At 41.4% G+C, this 14,104-nt stretch overlaps 1 protein-coding gene across 1 annotated transcript in view; it reads left to right on the top strand.

Annotated features, from left to right (window-relative positions):
* RMI2 (RecQ mediated genome instability 2) overlaps positions 1–14,104 on the top strand; it is a 72,901-nt gene that overhangs the window by 28,043 nt on the left and 30,754 nt on the right. Inside the window, exon 2 of the transcript XR_012582850.1 lies at positions 13,249–13,401. The gene's annotated coding sequence lies outside the window, so the exon portion shown is untranslated. The remainder of the gene's footprint in view (positions 1–13,248; positions 13,402–14,104) is intronic.

Raw genomic sequence — 14,104 nt, 5'->3', positions numbered from 1 at the left:
ACTAACATGTCACTTGAATCCCTTGATAAAAACCCAATGTTGATCTAAACCAACGTAAAAGGCTAAGAGTGAAATGCTAGAAAAAGGCAGCTTTTTACTGGAAACCCTTCATCCAAGGGCTATTTCTGCCACAGAGGCTCCAAGCAGCTGCTGCACGATATGACGTGATGATCTGAAAGGCTGTACTTTGGAGTAAAAGGAGCACTATTGATTTTCATTTTGAAGAGTTACTGAAACCGAGGAGGAAAGGGAGTGAGGGGTTGTTAAGTTCAGGTAAAGTAAAACAGAGATAATGACAGCTGCAAGGAAAGCAAGTGGATGGGCAGCCAAAATGTCTGGCTGCCTTTAAAGCTGCATAATTCTGTACCAGCAAACTTCGGGGAAACAGACAGGTTTGTTTTCCAGGAAGAGATAATAATGTAGAAACCTCTTTCTTGTGGCTTTCTTTAATCACATGGAGGGATGGTGTTAAAAGCCAAACGTGTAGAGAGACGCTCCCTTTGAAGTACAAAAGCACAACTATCCCAGACTCGGTTCACTAAACGGGCACTTTACTGAAAGTTACAGTCACTTCTGCTGCTGAGCTGACCTCCTGTACCTCTGTTAAAAACAACTGTTTTAGCAGCCTTGCTGCCACAGTACTGTCAGGGCAGTTCAAGTGTGCAGAGAGCATGTCACTGGAGCTGACATCAGTGTGCGTGTGCCACACTGAATGCATCTCTGCAAACGTGTTTGAGCATATATGACAAGAGCTGTGCAAATCTAGTTTAAATACTTTTACTAGCTGAGTAATCATTTCTCCAGAACTAAGCCTGGGAACAGTTTGTTGATGTACACCATAATATCCTCTTTCATTTCAGATTTGCTTCTGGTGCAGACTGAGCTGGTGTTTTTTGTGAATGTGTGGGAACAAATAAATCCCTGTTGTGTATTCCCTCAGTATTTCCCAGGAGAGCTGAGTTCTTTGGTGCTGCGCCTGCTGCATCTGAAGCACCTCCAGAAAGCACAGGTGTGCCAAGTTCTGCTACAGGCAGAGCCACATGATCGCGGCAGGGATCTCTGTGGCACAGAAACACTTTGCTAGTCAGTGAACAGTGAAAAAGTTAATTTGTCCTGCCCTAGACCTGCCAAGGGCTGATTCTGTTGCACTGAGTTGAGGTGAGACTGTGTTGTAGCAGAGCTGTTGGTTCATGGCCTCTTTTGCTCTCCCTCTAACCTTCATTAAATCCATGCTGTGGATTTAATGAGGAGTAACCAAAGCACAGCAGGCTCAGCACCCAGCCTGAGCCCACAGCTCCTGCCATGGGAGAACATCCTCCAGGGAGAAACTAACTACTGCCCTGAGCTACTCTCTTACTTCATGTATGATTCAAACATTGAGAAAGTTAAAGTTTTAAAAAAGTATTCTGCAGCAAGATGAAAGGACTTAACAGTTCCTGTGCAAGAAAATAAGCCTACTGGCCTAAAGCCTGCTCTTTCATTTCAAGGAATCACCAACAGGCAGATTGCAAAAATAATTTTCCAAATTATAGTAACCAACCACACTTTCTGTGGAAATAATTTTGGATTCCAGTAAGTTAAAAATTACTGTTGTTTTTTCCCCTCCTTTTTTCCTTCCTCTTCCCATTTTTCCAAGAACTCAGTATTGTCCTGTATGCCTTCTTTGAAGCAGTGATGATGTGTGTGTACCAGTCATCCAAAGGAATCCTTGTGATAGCCCCTGCATGTGCCTGCTGTTGGCCAAGAGGCTTTGGTTCTTTGTGCACTCAGAAGAGACTCTGCTCTTTCTTCCTCTTCTGAGATCTAGACCTCCACAGATCATTGCAAACATTCTCTCCCTTGCCAATAGTTTTTGGATCAGACACTCGGGCTCTTACTCAGCTGCAGCTCTCCCTTGAGAAGAGCATGGTTTGTGTAAAGTTAACATCTGGCGACCCTACCCATGAAATCACAAATTAAATCCAATATTTGAGTAATTACCCAAATAAAACTGGCTGCTTTTCCTCCAGCCCCTCAATTACTTTTTGCACAAAAGAAATTTTTTATGTTTTAGGAAGAACTTTTTTTTTTTTTGAGATTTCTTTAAAGATCAGTTTTGTGGTCACTGTCAACTTTCTGCAGCAAATTCAATGAGAATTTTGCCTAATTTGAAATATTCTTTGATTAGTCAGTTACATGTTTTTTTCTCTTGGGCAGTCTTTCATTTTATTCCATAAGTATTCAGCCCTAATTACAGCTATTTTGTTTTAGTTTGGGATTGTTGGTTGGGGTTTGGGGTGTTTGGTTTTTTTGCTATGAAATCTAAATTTTGTATTTAAAGTTTTAACTTATCCCTCCTAGAGAATTAAGAAATAGTACATTTGTACTTGACTTTTTCTTCAGGATTTTCATATCAGAAAAGCACTTTCTGTGACAGAATCACTTTACATGTTTCTTGGGTCCTACATGTCACATTATTAATAGACTGAATTATTTCTCTCAGCTATGGAGTATGTGCTTTCAGTTCAGCATTTTATTTCCAGTCTGATTCTGCCAAACTCAACAGCAGGCTCCTGCAATAGCTGTCCAGTGACTCTGGTCTGGAATGAGAAGTTTGTCTTTTATTGATATTCTGCTGATGATGGGTTTGCAAATTTTGTAAACAAGCAGGACCTGGCACATCCCAGCCACGTGCTTCTGCTCTGCTTTGCAACAGTTCCCACATTTCTTGGACTTTTTTTTTAGCCGTTTTTTGTCCTTACTGTGATATGACTGATAAAATAACAAGTTGTCTGGCCACAAGAGCCACCATAAAGGATCCACCATAGGATTCTATGGCCCTGGAGTGGGGATGGAGATTCCAGGTTGAGGGGGAAGCTGCTGGATTGTCACAGCTGTCTGTGACACCACGCTCTTGAGCTATTTAAAAATGCTCTGCTTGCATTGTTTCTATCATGCAAAATACATAGCCAGCAGCCTTCTAGTTTCTGGCTCTCAAAAAATAGATAAAATTATGGAAAAAAAAATTAACTTTCAGAAATGTGAAATAGGGATTGCGACTGGTTTTACTGACCAGACTTGAGCAGTTTTCATTTAGAGCAACTGAAAAAAGGTTTTACTGGCTGTTGAGGGTCCCAGCTGCTTGGTCTAAGTCCTTCAGGTTACCTTTAACACTTTTAAACATAAAAGTAAGGTAAAGGGTGGGGACAATGTGAACAGTATGGATGAGTCTGGTTTTTCAGAGCTTTTTTCATCTTGGAGGATCAACCACTCAGTTACAGGAACAGACTGAGGGCACTGCAATGTTTATGTGAGAAGTGGAAAGAATTATCTGCTACAGCTAGAAAGGGGAGTAGGATCTGCCATGTGTGAATGGTTAAAGGAATTACCATACAGCTCCTTGGATGAAATGAGATCCTTTTTCACTTTCTGTGAGTAAATGCACTTGCCCTACCAAGTAAGGACTTCAAAGTGTAACAAATCACCATTTTAAGGAAAATCATGGAAATTTCACATAGCAACATCATAACGAGTGAACAGGCACCACTTTCCCAATGGTAACTATTTCCATCATTACTGTCAAACAGTCCAGCAGTCTCTGCTTTGGTTCTCGCTTACCTGAGTATATTCATTGGCCCAACACATGTCTTTGTGTGCTCACACCACACCCACCTGCTCTGTTTGGCTTTCCCCCAGCCACTGGCAGTATCTTTCAGCTGACACGGGTGCCTGGCGCTCCTTCTGTCAGCGTGCGCATGGCAGAGATTCAAGCTTGCCAAGCAGTAACTGGGTGGCTGCATTCAGACCATTATCAAAATGACTAATGCCTGCTGGGAGCCTGAGTAGGTTGGCTCAGAACCAGCTCCTCCTGTACTACAGAACTCCTTACTCGTGCCAGTAACAACACAGGGTGATAAAGTCTGCCTGCCTCTGTCCTTTGCTGTCATCCAGCTGCAGCAAGTCTGTGCTTGCTCCTTCCCACTGGAGGGGACAGGGCAGATGCCACAACTTGTGTAACAGCAATTTGGGGAAATGCCACAATAGCTTCCTTATAGATTTTACCTTGGGAAAAGGAGGGAAATCCTCCATTTTTTTCTTACGGGCAAGGGCATGATCGCCTTCCCCTCCTGCTGTATTTTCCAGCTCTTTGAGGGGGAAGGAGTCAGGGCAGCGCCACACTTGTCACTTTTTCCTATCACTTCCTTGCCTACTTGCAGCCTGGTTGCCATGTTGGAGTTTTACAGGGCTTCTGAAGCCAGCAGAGGTTTTTTCTAAGAGGGCTCCCATCCCCCAGATTGTCTGTGAGTGCAAATACTCCTTAAGTGTCATGGTTTTGAAGAGAAGGCACATGGTGGAGAAGAGAGAATGAGGTTGTGACATGATTTCCCTGTGTTGCCTCTACAGAAAGTTCTCTGCAAAGCCCTGTTTGTTCATGTAGAGCAGCTGAGCCCCTTTCCACAAGAATTGTAGCTAGGTATTGATCAAAAATCCAGATATTATACTATATTAATGGAAATTAATGCATTAATTTCTCTCCAGTTCCAGACAAATAGTTTTCCCAAGAGATTCAATAATCAGATGTGAAAATCCTGACCCAGATATGACTATGGCTTTTAGCTATGTCCTTTGGGATTGTCAAAATAAAACAAAGGAAACAGCAAAATCCTGAAAAGAAATCTCAGTGTTATTCATATCAAGTGCTAAAAATCAGAACTGAGCCTCTAAGCATCTGAGCAATAGCAAATTCCTGAAGTATAAGAGCCACGACATCCAAGTTTATCATTTGTGAATGATAAATGGAAAATGGAAGACTAATGTTCTGATCTGCAAACTGATTCTCCTGAATTAGGTCATGCACTTTCTGTCTGTGCAAGAATTGGCAAAGAAGCACTTCTGACTTTCTTGTACTCCTGAATTTTCTGTCAGTACTGGCACCCTGTTTCTGTTACTGTCAGAGCTACAGAGGCATTTCACAGGTAGAACTGACTGGTGCAGGCCAGGAGATGTTATGTGATGGGCCACACAGTGAGTAAGTCTTTGTACTGAATTCAAGACTCTTGCCCAGTCGTAGGAGGGAGAGCACCTGTTGTGTACGTGTGTGACCCAGTTCTGCTTTTGCTGCCTCTACAATCCATAGCAAAACATCCCCTACTTAAGCAGAGATTTATGGAAGTAGCTAGTTCTTGAGAAGTTCTCCTTTTCATCCTTTTGGTCTTGGGAAATGGTTGTCTTAGGTGTATGGATGAGCTTGGCCTTTCACAGCATTTCACAATCCAGCATGACAGTCCTGATGTAGTAGTTGTATTTGCCAAGATTTTCCCTCAGCAGCCAAACAGATCCAGTGCCAGGAGTGGATTTGGTTTCAGTCCTTGTTGCCTCTCTCAGAGGTGAAGGTCCTGCACTCCACAGGTTTCTGTGGCAGAGGGGAAGGCACTGTGGCCTCTGAAGGCTGTGCAACAGGGGGGCATCCCTAGGGCGTGTCTGGCTGAGCAGAAGAGAGCAGGGGAGGTCTGCAAGCTGCTGCTTCAGTGTGCCTGAGAAATCCTGTGATTTAGTCATTGCTCCAGGAATATTTCTAGATTTTATTTTTTTACTGTTAAATTCTTATTCCGTCTGCTAAACACACTCCTATACAGTTTCCAGATGCTTAATTTATTTTCCTGGACTCGCTCCTGGGTTATCAGCTCTGTTTCCTAAAGTGTCTGAGCCAAAGGTTGCAAACTGGAGTATTTCCAAAGCAGGACTAGGGCTTGCTAGTCTGAGCTCCAAGTTGATCGTATGAGTATATTAATTTCAGTAAAATTAATAAAACTGAACCAGATTTTGAACATTGACTAGTTCATCCTCCTCAGACCTCTTTGTATTGAACTATATAGAGTAGAAAACGTGAATTGATTCATAAAGCAGAAACTGAGTTCACTGGAAAGATGGTTGTTCCCCTCCCCCCCAGTCCAATAACATTAGAAAGAATTGTTTGATTATGTTCTTTTCCTCCTCAGCCCTTAATTTCCCAGAGAATCATATCTGACCAGCCAATTTAGGTGGCTGTGACTGTGAGATATGTTCTTTAACTGTGGTCATGCTGATATAGTTGTTTTACAGTAAATGTGTCATTTATTGTACATCCTGCATGGAATAGGGCATACTACTGTTTGTTCTGTTTAGATTTTTAAACATTATATCTGTTTAAAATGACATTAATAGCAAAAAGGATTACCACATGCAATTTAGCTGTTAGTAGTTACCAGGAGGAGATAATATTTATGCCAGTTTTTTCATGGCACGTCAATTATTTTGTTAGCTCAGGCAACAGTATATTTGTATTGTGCAAGTCTTCCTAGGAACTGAACTGTGCTGGAGAACAGGAAATCATGGGAAGCCGGATGGACTTGAATTAAAAGGAAAGGATTTGTTTTCCTTGTGTTTGAATGCCAGTGCCTGTTGCACTAGTAATTTACTGTACAATCTTTACTTCTCATTATGCAACTTAACTAAAAGAATAACCTGCAGAAAATTAAAGTGAGTGGCCTGTACCTACTCTTACATTGAATTTAGTTTCTTTTCTCTTAATTAGTGATGTGGCACCACATGGTCTCCACAGGTCAAGGCTTTAGATTCTCAACAGATTTTCAAGGTGCTAATTTGAAAAACTTTCTAAGCTACTTTTGGCCAGAGCCATCCTAGTACAAATGTACAAATGATCACATGACCCAACAGAACTTGGGTTATGTTTTAGAACTACTGAGACCAAGCTATTTTCATAATCTGCCTGCTACCTAAACACTTTATGACTCAGACTGGGGGAGTTCCATAAATATTTTGCTAATGGTTATTTAAAAAGATGCTTCCTTATGAAGGCGCTTAAAAGGTGTCTCTTCCTTTTCCTTTTTCCCTCTTCAATCAGCACATTATCTTAATTGTACCCTTAGTGTGGATTAAGCTTCAATAAAAGGAACTGCATTCATTTCACCTCTAGCACTACAGGCTGTTAAAACTGACTTGCAGTCAGTTTAAGTTTTAAATATTAGGACTAACGGTAGCATAAATTGCATGGAAAATAATTGTCTACTGAATAATAAAAGTCATCCATAAAGGCTCAGGCTTTCCCTGTTGTCAGTGGAAGCTGAGCAGTTTTGGACTATGCTGGATTACCTAACATGCCTGAATCTTAGAGTTAGAAGCTCTAAATTAGGTGTAGAACTGTTCTGCACCTAGGACTCCATTTTTGTAATGGAGATTAGAACTGGTGAGAGAACTTGTGAGGACCACCTGGATCCCCTTGCAGCTGTTAATCCCTGGGCAATTCCTTCAAAACCCAGCTCATAGTTTATCTGGCTCTCTCAAACACTCAACCTCCTTCCAAAATTTCACAGCCTTCCAGAATGCTTTTCTCTGGCATGCTACAGTCTTCCCATATTTCACACAGACTTTTTCTTTAGAAAGAAAAGATTTTCTTCCAAAGTTACTTTTCAGCTCAGTTCTGTTCATTTCACTAGAGATTGAGTTAAGCCCCTTTAATTAGATCCTGAAGTCCACTGGCCCTCAGTTAAACCTGGCACTTACTTCAAGCTGGCCCTGCAGTTATTTTTTTTTTTTGTTCCACCAATGACCAACACTCAAGCTACAACATTCATGGAATTACACATGTACTCATAAATTCACTCAAAGCCTATTTATACCAACGTGGAATGTGTATGTGGGTTGTGTTTAGCTTTTATATACAATTGCCCTTGGGCTTCAGCTGGGCTTATATTCAACATTAACAGATAATAATTGGTGTATAGCAGTCAGCTCTTCCTCACTATGAATCAGAAGTTCATGTCTGGCAGATAAACTGTAATATTTTAAACTCCAGGGGGTCAGAAGGGATTGTTCTTCCCTGCTAGAAATGTCACTGGCAAAACCTATCTATCTGAGCTTCCAGGCCCAGTGTATATTTTGGAATGATGTGAAATGTGCTGCATTTTAAAATCACCCTCTTCTTAAACCTATATTGAAATTACAGAGGAAATGAAATATGTAGGAGAGCAAGGGGAAAATAAGATGGCTGAGAAAGGCAGCCCTGGACTGTGTAGTCCTCCCTTGATACTCAGTGTACAGAAACAGCTTTACCTGTACTCTTCACTTGTGTCTTTTAATGCAGATTTGGAAGGAAGCTAGTTCAGGATCAGTGATTGAAATCATCACTGTGTTTACCTTGGCAGTAGGGTTGAGTATGGTCTTGCACACAGTGCATAAATTACACTTATTGGGAAGAAAGATTACCTAGGCTTAATTAGTTCCAGAGCATAATAAAAAGATACATAGTGCAGACTGCAGTTCACAAGGATAATGTCTTCCTTGTTAGACACATTTGCTTTAAAGGCAGGTATAAAATAATACTTGGATAGATGAGAGAATAATCAGCAAGTATTTCTTGATACCCACCTTGGCCTTTGTACTTCTTTTTACTTCTAGTCCCTAGAGATAAAGGCTTTTCCTAAATTCATTTGTGTATTACAGTAAGACTTCCCGGACTAGAGCATGCACTGATAAGGAAGTGAATGCATGGGGAGGTTTGTATCAAGCGACTTTTATTCTACTGTCAAAAAGATGTGAAGTTTGCTGTTGTTTCAGCAGGGCAGCTGTAAAAGGACTAGAAAGAGAATAGGCCTTAATGAACTGAAAAAAAAAAGCCAAACCTCTCTTTACAGAGTACGCTATTACTGAGGCACTTGTAGTGCTGTCTAAGGGTCCAAAAAAAAAGATAAAAAGGTAGTACACATTCTGTTATGTGCTGTGAAAATCAGACTAAAGTATCCCTTTAAAAGCTGGTGCAAGTAAAGCGGTATCATGTATAGAATAATATGCTGACAGAGTTGAAAACGAAACTCAAACTATATAATGCAAGATTCCAAAATCACAGGGCAAGAGAAAATTTCCTTGTTTGGAGTTCAGAGTCCTAAGCCTAATTTCAGTATCACTTCAGCCAAGGGCTGGATTTTTCCTATTTTCTTTTCCTGTCCCAATACTTGTGTGCCTAACTGGATCATCCTTTGTGCTTTACAGCTTCAGTAGGCCCTGCTGATTCACATTCTTTCTCACTCCTCCTAAAAAAAAAAGCTGACCTTTATTTGCATTTAGACTCCACACATAATCCCTCTGACCAGTATGCACATGGCTCCTGTTCCTAAAATTCAAAGCCAGAGTAGGCTACTCTTTCAATTTTGCATCTTAGAGCTTACCATGTGTTCTGTACTAAGCTGGAGTACTCAGAACTGTGTTGTCCCTGGCACAAAGTTGAAGACATTTAGTCTCACCAGTGCTTGAGACCTTTACAACTGCAACACACAAATTAAGTGAGATGTTCTTATTTAACTCCCAAGGACAAATTACACTGCAGCCTATTGAGAAATCCCTTAACAACATCCCTAAATGGCAATGTGACCTGGACCATGATAGCCATGGCCCTAAAGACAAACAAGGTAGCTGAGGTCACCCACACCACCCTGTGAGGTGCTTACTGTGTCTGACTTCTCAGGCTTTAGAGGAAGATGGAGGATTCACTGTCCCTGTGTGCAAACCCTCACCTCTGAGCATCCTTCTGGACTCTTGTTGCCTCAGTTATCCACTCCAGAAAGGAGTGAAGTGTTCAGTGAGGTGAGGAGTTATTACAGCAGCACATGCACATCCCAGCTGTTGAGCGTGCACCAGAGCACTGAGTGCTCCAACAGTCTGCATGAGTTTTGGGGTGCTTTAGATAGCTCTGCCCCCTGGGCCAGCAGTGATTTCCCTGCCAAAGGTCAAACATTTCTCTCAGTGCAGCCTTTTCTCCTTTTCTTTACAGACCAGAAACTCAGAGCAATCATCGTCAGCACAGCTGACAAATCACAACAATATTGATTGTAAATGCCATTGTACACCTAAACCTTTGTAATCAGCATCTTTAGAGAGGAAAACTGTAGCAAACTCAGGTTGAGCAGCAGGTTGATGGTATGGTTATCACAGCTCAGCCTGACACAGCCTCAGCTTATTCTGTGCAGCAACAGTATTGAGAAAATTTACAGTAGCCAGAAACCTGTATGAAAATCAAAATTACATTGTCAAATGTACTGGCCTGAGAATACTGGAACTGAAATATTTTTTTAAGAAAGGCACCATCTACTTTGCATATAATTACACAAATATGGTTCATGCTGAACACATACAAGAGATAACAGGTACGTGATACGTTGCTGAGCTTGGGCTACAGGAGTGTACTTGTGCTCAGGACTACTATGCTGTTGTGATGTGAAAAAACTTCTGTTGACTGCCAGTTTTACAGACATGGACAAGAATTTTCTCCTTTTCCTACAAAACCATAGTATTTTCTGCTTCTTCAAAACCAAAAGACCTGTATTTGCATAAGAGAGTGAATTATACAGAGCACATTTAGTCTTAGGCCAGGGTAGATTTACCGTTAATCACATCATTGTTGACTGACTGTGAGAGATGAGATAAAGAATATTCTGTGCTTGTAAAGGAAAGATCCTATCTCAACCTGAAAAAGGCTCGAGGTTCTGAAAGGTAGTTTCAGTTTATTTTAAACAGAAAGCAGTTGTATATAACGCTTGTAAAGCTTTCATGGCTCACTTAATTTTATTTTGTATAGCTGGCCTTGCTGGGAACTAGAGAGAAATGTGAGGAAGGATTCACACAGTGTCCTTTAGGCACCTAGTTGGCAGGTCCTGGCAGTTATGTAACTTTCTGAAAGCTTCTGATTTTAATCTAATTCAGCTGTTTAAATTAGCTGGTGTGAACAACTGAGCTGGTGAGAGCAAATGAGAATGTGTGACAGAAAACAAAATAACTTCTGAAACATTTGTCAAAGCTATTTCTGAGCAGATTGTGTATGTAGAATAGATGCTGGAAGTCTAGCAAAAAGGTTTGTTGTTTTTTATCTGGGCAGAGCTAAGAAAATAGCTACTAACCTTACTTGTTGGGTAGCAGATTTATCTCCCAAATTCATCCTAATGATAATGTTAGAAATAACACCTATCCTACTTCAGTTTCTAGGATATACCAGCTCCACGTCCTGATCTGTCTAGACAGTCTGAACAGTGATGGTACACAGGCAGGTCAAGAAATAGCCAAATGGTCTATTACACTGGGAATTACAAAATCTGTAAGCCTCAGTCAAGTCTATATTGCAACATTTTGGGGACAATATTTTATCTTCTGTTTTCAGTGCTCAGACTGGGAACCAGAAGTTGTTCGAATCCCTGAGAGGAGACCTAAAATCTCAGCCTGAAAGTTCAATCTGACTCAAATTCCAGTAATAACTAGTTTCTGCTGTAGGGAAGTTGATTTGGGGAAAGTTTGATTTGAAGGGCAGTTTCAGTTTGAAGGGCACAGGGTTGCAAATACTCTGCAGAGCTGCAAGGAACAGAGGTAGGAAATTGCACACAACCTTATGTACACACAGCATCAAAACAGACCATTCTCAGCCTCTGAATTTGTTGAAGGTCTATCAAGTAAGAAATCTTTGTGTTGCAATCATAGCTCTTGCATTTAATTTTTAAAAGGTACTTACTGTTATTTAATAAAACTATCTGCAGAGAAGTCGGTTATTCCCTGGTAATTGATTTTGGTGGACGTAAAATTTTGCTACAGATGTTTGGATGGTATCCTCTGTATCCCTTTAGGAGTGATGACCAGATTTACCATTCTTTTACTTGGCTGGGAGCTACAAAGAATAACTGAAAGTAAGACTAACTGAGATTAAAATGACAACCGAAAAGTGATCCTACTTTGCCTTGCTAAAAAGAGCAGAATGAAAGAAACTGGGCAAATGGGGCTTATGGTGCAGCTAGTTATTTGTTTTATTCTGTTTGGCTGATATTCCATCTTCACAGTGTATCTGTACTCCTCTCATAGCTGAAGAATATAGAGAAATTGTTTTGCTATGTACAATCATCTATCATTCTTGCCTTCAATAGCTACATCCAAAGCATGTCACTGAGCTGCAGACAGAGGGGAAATACTTCTGGCATGTGAGTAACTCAGCTGTCTGTCAGTCAGAAGTTTATATTCTGACTCTGGCTTTTGCAGGTTTGCCCTACTTGAGCAGTGGTTTGTGTGGGAGAAGTTGGGCTTCTCTTTACACTTCCTGCTGGCCCATGTTTCTGTTATTCCATGGTGACACAAGGAGCAAATTAGACTAGGGTGTTGCAAATTTGGCTGCTGTACTGGGAAACAGCTGTGGATGAAAACTACAGAAACAGTGACAGGATCTGAGTTGTGCAGAAGTATGACAAGTCAGAGGCAATGAAAATGGCACTTTGTGGCAACTGGGAGAAACTTCCTGGAAACTTAGGGCACAGGCAGTTGTTACACTTGGCACAGAAAGCCATGGAGAGTCCTAAATAACTCCCTGTTACAATGCCTTTGTCTCAAATGAGTGGAATCAATGAATGAATGCATTGCTCACAGCTGTTGGCACTGTGAATGGAGGGTGGCAGGAGAGGCAGGGCCTGAATGCCAGCCCAGCACAACCCCCGGGATGTGAGGAGAAGGCTCAGGAGGTGGATGTGCTGTTCCACAGAGGGTTCAATACCAGCAGGGTGAAGAGTTGATGGTTAGATATGGGCAGAGTGTTGCCCTAGGGGACACTTTTTTTCTTGTCTGTTGAAAATAGCATCAGTGCTGACTGCAGCTGAACCTCATTTCTTGTAAATGACTTCAATCATAACAGAATTAGTGTGACCACACGGGCCCTGCTTGGCGTTCAAGCTCCTCCTCCTGAGCACTCAGTAACTCTCCACGGCTTAAATAAAACAGCTTTGTGAGTTTCTACAAGTCTATTAATTTGCTCGTTAGTGTTTTACAGCTGTTGCATTGTATGTAATTGAACTACTCCGAAAGTAAAATGTGTTTCGGCCTAAAGGGTGAGGAGGCCTCAGTCCTGCAGCCTGTGCAGTCCCAGGAGCAGGGCCCTGCTCAGAGCCCACCCTGCTGCTCTGGGCACACAGCCACGCTGCAAATGGCATTATCTTAAAGCTGTCCTTCCCCACTAACTGTGAATATTGCACCCTCTTCCAGAGCATGGCTTTGCTGGGCTCCTGAGCATGGCTCGAATTCTCCCATAGTCCTTTAACAGATTGACTGTTTACTTTTCAGCCACAGTCAGAAGGTCAGAGGAAAGAACTGGGTGAGGGGAAGGGACTGGAATGTGTCACTGGAGTGGTGACACTCTTCATGTGCTATTTAGCAGGAGGGAGTAAAATCTGTTGCATGTTTCTATTACTTCAGGTGCAGAGTACTGCAAATGCCCTATTTGACCTTGCTACTACTTTATTAAAACTGAGGATGAGAGATTTGACAGCTGAAATTACTACAGAAATCTTCAGGAGATTCCTGCTGTCCTCCTTAGATGTGACACCACCCTTAAATCAGTGTACACAGGTAAGCAGACATTTTAAAGAGCCCTCCACCTGCTCTTATAGAAGGAAAGTCACAGTGACATTGTGAACACACATCCTGTGATTAGGATTTCCTTACTGCATTGGAGCAACCCATATATACCTATTAGAAGGAGGATCTGCCTGGCCACTGTATTGCATGCTGGGGAGAAAGAGAGAAGGAAAGGAAGGGAAAGAAAAATAAGGCAGGTAAGGATAATGTAATTTAAAAATACAAGTCAGCTTTGTCTCCTCTTAAGAAACATTTTATACAACTCTGACTTTCTTGTCCTTATTTAGTTTTGGTTATATATTTTTTTATCCTGAGTTATCCTATATTTGCATTTCATACTAAAGACAAAATGAAGATATTTAGGCACCTAATGTGGGAAGATATGCCTTATTTCTGCTAAACTTACTCTAAAGCAATAGAAGAGAGAAAGAACACAGTTTGTTTCTGCCAGGAAGAAAATGAAATTGACTCAATTCTTATGCTTTTCATTCCACACCTCTCAGGGGGAAGCCCCTTGTTCTATATCTAGGTCTAGTTTTGCTTGGTTTTCTCAGAGGTAGCAGAGAACCTTCTAAGTTACATGGTGCTTGTTCTACCAGTAATGCTGTCATGTGGGCACTCTTCTGTATAGTAGGGCAAGAGGCATTAGTTCAGAGCCTGAAGGGTTAAAAGATAGTAGTGTGGATCTGGAAAG

This window comes from Zonotrichia albicollis, chromosome 16, assembly GCF_047830755.1.
Source record: "Zonotrichia albicollis isolate bZonAlb1 chromosome 16, bZonAlb1.hap1, whole genome shotgun sequence".
NCBI lineage: Eukaryota > Metazoa > Chordata > Aves > Passeriformes > Passerellidae > Zonotrichia > Zonotrichia albicollis.
Note: the sequence above shows the minus strand (reverse complement) of the source record. Positions and strands in the feature narration are given on the sequence as shown.